At 46.6% G+C, this 6,363-nt stretch overlaps 1 protein-coding gene across 20 annotated transcripts in view; it reads right to left on the reverse strand.

Moving 5' to 3' along the window:
* The window catches only part of St3gal3 (ST3 beta-galactoside alpha-2,3-sialyltransferase 3), a 202,821-nt gene that overhangs the window by 36,381 nt on the left and 160,077 nt on the right, over nt 1–6,363 (reverse strand). The gene's annotated exons all lie outside the window — the stretch shown is intronic.

Consider the following 6,363-nt stretch of genomic DNA (forward strand, 5'->3'; position numbering starts at 1 on the left):
GATTCAGAGGGATTGCTGTGCCAGAGTCTTCCCATGCCTACTGGTTGGTCACTTTCCCCAGGCCTTTATAGATGGACCAAACTAGGAAAGAGTCCTTTGAACGACAACAAAAGAATCATTATAGTGATATTCTCAATTCAAATGTAGGCTTCAAGACATGTGCTTGCCTTCCTTTTCAACAATTTTACTTAGACACAATCCACATAATATAAAATTCATGTTTACTGACCTCATCTGATTTTATACCATGCTTCTCTTATTTTACTTAATTTTCTTTTTGAGACAGAATCTCACTATGTAGCCCAGGCTGAACTGTAACTCACTATGCAGATCAGCCTAAACACAAATGCTCTGAGCAACCGTGTTAGGTTTGTCTCATTTTGCTTTATAGGCACTGCTTTCCTTCCATTTGAGATGAATTTTGTCTTTTGATATCATAAAGCTTTATATAGTTCCCAAATTAAATTCACAAAACAACATATTCAGAGAAGCCTAGCTTTTACTGGGGCCTACTGCCTATTAGTGCTTCTACTGCCATGCCGTGGTCATTGTGGTCGTCTTCTTGTTCTTCTTCTTCCTCTTCTTCTTCTTGTTGCTGTTGTTCTTCTTCCACTTCCTCCTCTTCCTCTTCTTCCTCCTCTTCTCTTCCTCCTCTTTTTTCATTTTCTTCCCCTTCTCTTCTTCCTCCTTCAAACTTGTTAGCTCCCGCCTCAGCTTTCTAGATGCTAGAACTACAGATGTAAGCCATTCCATTCCCAGAGGTAACACATAATACACATTTGGGCTACTGCTTATAAAACAACATATCCTGGTATCATCACGGGCTAGATGGCACTCCAGTTATGTACCATGTGTACTGCTGTCAGCCTCTTTGTTTCTAATTGTCTGTTTGTTTACTTTAAAGATAAATTTATTTTTATTTTATGTGCATGGGTGCTTTGCCTGCATGTATATCTGTGTGAGGAAATCAGATCCCCCGGAACAAGAGTCAGAGACAGTTGTGAGCTGCCATGTGGTAGCTGGGAATTGAACCTGGGTCCTCTGGTACTCTCCAAGAGCTCCCCTTTTTGAGGCAGAGTTTTGGGATGTAGTGTGTAGCCCAGCCTGTCTGTGTACTGATAGCAATCCTCCTGACTCACGAGTGCTAGGATCACAGGCACATGCCACCATGCCTGACCCCTCGATGACACTTCCTTCTTCTCTCTCTCCTTTTCAAGTAAAGCATTTGTCTATCTGTTATGTCTCTGTGACTCTGTGTGCACACATGCAGGATGTTCACATGTCTATGTGCCACAGCATGCATGTGGAACGCAGGGGCAGCTGGTGGGGTGGGTTCTCCTCTTCCCCCTTCATATGGATTCTGAGGCTTGACCTCTGGTTGCCAGGTCTGTGTGGTAAAGCGCCTTCACCACTGGGCGTGACTTTTTAACTCGGCCTCCAGGGTAATGAGACACAGGCTCCTGCCACCAGACCCGGCTACATGTTGGTGTGAAAAGCTGCTGATTGTCTCATACATGGAAAGGTCACTCGTGGTTTCCTGTGAGCTTTGTTTAAACCTTGGTGGATTTTCCTACAAGACATTGGTCTTTTCCTTTTTTTAAATTATGAAGCTTTTAATACATTAAATATAGAAAACCTTCTGAGATAAAATTACCTTTCCTCCAGTTTGTTTACTTGGCTTGTGGCATTTCCTCGCCTTCTCTTTATTTAATTGTTCTGTTGTTGTTGTTGTTGTTTTGTTTCCAAAGAAATACAGTCAAGAGTCTGTCAACCCTTTCTACTGCTTTTGGACTCTGAGTCTTAGGACTAAGTTTTCCTGAACCCCAGGCTACAGAGGGCCTCGGCCATGCTTCTCTCTGGACATTAGCTTTTCTTTTCCTTTCTTTTTTCTTTTTGTTTTCACATTTAAACCTGAACCATCTTGGTTGGTGTAGCACTTGGATCCACTTTATCTATTTCCACATCTATCAAAAGCCTCTGTCACCTTTAAGACTATGCTGTGGCTCTTTTCACTCTTAGGTGCTGTGTGTGTGTGTGTATGTGTAAGTGCGCATGTGCATCCCAGTTTCTTCTTTCTGTACACCACTGACTTTATCTGTACTAACTCAAGGACAGTCCGCACTGACCCCTCACCAGCGTATCAGCTCTGTCTTCAGCCTTCTTAGTTTTGTGCAGGTGCTCCTGGTTCCAGGGTTAGCATTTCAGGGTGAGAGCAAGGATGTGGAACACTCCACTGTTGTGTTGTTCTTCCCCTAGAATTCCCAGAGGAGATGGTGGACTGGCAGTTACAGGGATCAGGGCTAGTCCTGTAAGTTTCATACCACCACCGCCACAGCCTGACTCTTTTTCCATGCTTTCAGTTATTCATCTATAAATCGGCCACACACATTGAAGATTCAGCATCTGCATCATCTTGCATCCAAACCCAGTCTTTGCTCATCATTTTCAGGAACACCAATGTCCTAAAAGCTTTGAGAGGACTGACTTAGTTCTAGCTGCCCTTGTGTTTACTCCACACCAGCCTCGGTTTCTCAGCCATAGCCTGGGACCTCTTGGTTTCTGTACATTTCCAGCCTAGTATCTTCCTGGCTAGGGCCCACATCCATCTGTCAGTGCCTCTCTAGCCAGGACCACTGCCCCTCCCTCTTTTCCTTTGTCTTTTTCTCCCATCCATGGGATAAAACCTAATGGGAGATTAATCTAATCTCATACCTTTGTGCCTTTTATCATGTCATGAGACCAGCAAGGAATTTTAGTCATAATCTTCCCCCTTTGTCCAAAACACCCAAATGAACACACACACACACACACACACACACACACACACACACACATGAACACACACATCTGCACCCAGATGAACACACACATATATATGGACATGGGCAAACACACACATGAACACACAGACACACACATCTAAATCCAAATGAACTCACATGCACATTGACACATACATATAAACACATACACATGAACACACACATATGCACCCAGGTGAGTACATATACACCAACACATCCACACACAGATGAACATGCACACACACATATAAGCACACACCCAGACACACACACAGATGAGCACACATACACATATATACACTGGGCAGATGTCTCTGTGAATTCATGGACTTGATCCTCAGCCCTGCTCAGCAGCTTTTCCGAACGTGCTCCACAAACTCTCTGGCCTTCCCAGCTTCTTGGGCAGAATCTGTCTTACTTCAGACAGAAAACCAGGACCATCAAATCAAAGTCCATCAGCTTCTGGTTTTCCCACCTCTGTCAGTCCCTTCAGCTTATCTGTACATCTGGTTTCTTATCTGACCCTTCTGCCACCAAAGCTGGAACTGCCATCACTGTGTAGATCCTGTTCCCAGTCCACAGGTCCTTCCCATGACGGCAAAACCAATCAACTTTACTTTCTTTTTAAAATTATTTCTAAAAAAATATGTTTAAAAATTGTGTTTGTGGGCTGGACAGATGGCCCAGTGGTTAAGAGCACTGGCTGCTCCCGCAGAGGACCTAGGTTTGGTTCCCAGTACCCACATGGCAGCTCACAACCATCTGCAACTGCAGTCGAAGGGGATCCCGCACCCTCCTCCGGCCTCAGTGGACACCAGACAGGCAAGGGGTGCACAGATACACATGCCAACAAAATCCATACACTTAAAACTATTTTTAAACTATACTTTCTCTCTCTCTCTCTCTCTCTCTCTATATATATATATATATATATATATATATATATACATACATATATATATATATTGTGTGCACACAGGTGCATGTATGTCCATCAGGGAACAACTTGTGGGAGTCAGTTTTCTCCTACCACGTGGGTTCTGGAGGTTGAACTCAGGTCACTGGGCTTGATGGCAACCACTGTCACCCATTGTGCCGTCTCCAAGGCCCCTTAGCAGACTTTTCTGACCATGTTACTTCCTTAGCTACAGATATCTTACCCCTAGAACTTTTAGAAAGAGCAGAGAAAACTCTGCCCCCATTCATTTCTCAACCTTAGCCGTCTGTCCTTGAGCCCTCTTAGACTGCTGCTCTCCTGGTCACCCTCCATCCGAGGCTTCCTGAACACACTGCTCCTCATGTGTAAAGTTTGCCTGTGCCATTTCTCTGCTTTCAACACATGGCCCTCCTCGAGTCCCCAAACCTTGCCTCTCTCTATCTATTTGGAAAATATGTTTCTGTTCTTTTTAAACTTAAACAGCATTTTCTATAGAAAACCTTCCCTGGGCTCCCCTGGGTAGACTTGTCCCCTTCTCCCTGGTACCTTACTGGGTACCTGTGAGATGGCTCAGAGCCCAAGAGGCCTTGGAAACCGAGCCAGGGGACATAAACAACAGGAAGTGTGGGGGCGGGTGATGATGATGGTGGTGTGTATGTGTGCTGTCAACTCTGGAGGTGGGCTGTGGTAGACTCTCATACAACATCCAGAACCGCACCTGGGAGCTTCTCCCTGTGCCAGGAGGGAGCCAGTAGGGAGCCTTTCGGGTGAGGGATGACTGAGGTGTAGCTGGTCAGAGTATCAGGACAGTAGGGTGCCTGACCTGTTTGCCCCGGGCCTAGTTGGGGGGCAGGGCAGAGTGGGGCAAGCTCCAATCGACAGGCCCCAGCCTGCCAGCCCTTCCAGAGCCCCAGCACTTGGGGCTGCCTCGGATCGGATCGGGTTCCAGCAGGGCGTGTGAGTGCGTGAGAAGGATCAAGAGAAGGAGGAGGCGGAAGTTGTGCAGTGACCTGCCTGTTCATTTCCCTTAGATCCAAGAGTCTAGAAGGGCACTAAGGGAAGGTAAACCTGATCTGAATGCCTCTGATAGCAAGGCGGGAGCCAGGAGGATGCCCTGCTGTCAGGCTTACACACTGGGCTAGGACCACGGTGAGTTATAAAAGTCAGCCTGACAGTCAGGAATGATATCACGGGATCTTCTTAAGGGATCCTCCAGGTCAGCAGAGTGTGTGTGGTACAGTGAGGAGAGTAAACATCCCAGACCTGGCATCTGCCTAAACCACCTCAATAAAGATATGTTTATTATGTGTGTGTGTGTGCGTGTGCACGTGCGTGTGTGTATGTGTGTGTGTGTGTGTGTGTGTGTGTGTGTGTGTGTGTGTATACACATAACTATATCACAGCCCATTCCTGGAGAGCAGAGAACAACTTAGAAGAGTCAGATAACTTCCTTCCACTATAATACTTTCTCGGGTTAGAACCCAGGGAGTCTGGATTGGTGGCAAGCACCTTTACCTGCTGAGCCATCTCACCAGCCCAATCTGAAATACTATCTAAGGCTCAGAACATCAAGCCCATGCTTAGAGGCCAACAGGAGAGTCGACTGAGCCATATTATCATGAGTGATGGGTTATGTGTGGGCACTGTCGGTCTTCCTGCCACTCCCAGCCCCTTCTATCTGCACAGAGAAGCACCTTTGTAATATGAGCTTGTTAGTTAGATTAGAACACGGATCAACTTCAGCTCTGTGAGTGTGCCCGTTGGATGCCCCGCCTCTTAGCCACTTCTATAACCATGCTGTAAAGCATAGAAAGCACAAGAAGGCAGAGCCTTGCAGTGAGGGCTCAGACGGCAGATCATAGCACATTTGTCTATTAGACTCAGCTGTAGGCTTCGCCCCAACCCTAGCCTGATAATGAGACTCATCTCGGAGGGGGAAAGCCAGACTCACGGAACCACCTTTCCAGAACCTACAGGGAGAAGAATGGGCACACAAAACAGAGGGACACACGTTTTCTAAGACTTACCTGGTCTTGCTTAGTACAGAATTGCTGTAACCTCACCATAAAGGACCCTGCACAGTAAGATCCTGGGATATGTCTAAGCAAGGATGATAAATGCTTCCTAGATGCCTGGTTGGCCTTCCGCCTCACTGCCCTCCCCCATGGGAAAGCAAGAGTCTAAGGAAAACGGATGCCAAATCTTCTGGCTAGGTGGGCATGTACCCTGAGAAAGCTCAGAGGTAAAGAGATGGATGGACAGACGGACTGATGGATGGACAGACGGACCCCCAAGTGTGGTTCCACACCGAGCTCCTTTCTCCCAGCTTACTCAGGACTAGCTGAAACGGCAGAATGCATCTCTGCCCCCTGATCCTAGGTTGTGGACCTAGACCTAGCTGAGAGTATAAAGTAAACTAGTCCTGGTCTTTCTTTCAGAAGCTAATGGTAGAGACAAGGAACCAATCATGGGGAAGAAATCTCCAGAGCCCGTATTTTGGACACAAAGGTGATAGATGGAATCGGGCACAGAGGAAAGATTCTTGAAAGGAGATGATGACTAAACCGGGCTGGGCTCTGAGTAACAAGCACTCATGGACCTGGCAGAGAACTGCTGGGGGAG

The sequence above is a fragment of the Mus musculus genome, chromosome 4 (genome assembly GCF_000001635.26).
Source record: "Mus musculus strain C57BL/6J chromosome 4, GRCm38.p6 C57BL/6J".
In the NCBI taxonomy this organism is placed as follows: Eukaryota; Metazoa; Chordata; class Mammalia; order Rodentia; family Muridae; genus Mus; species Mus musculus.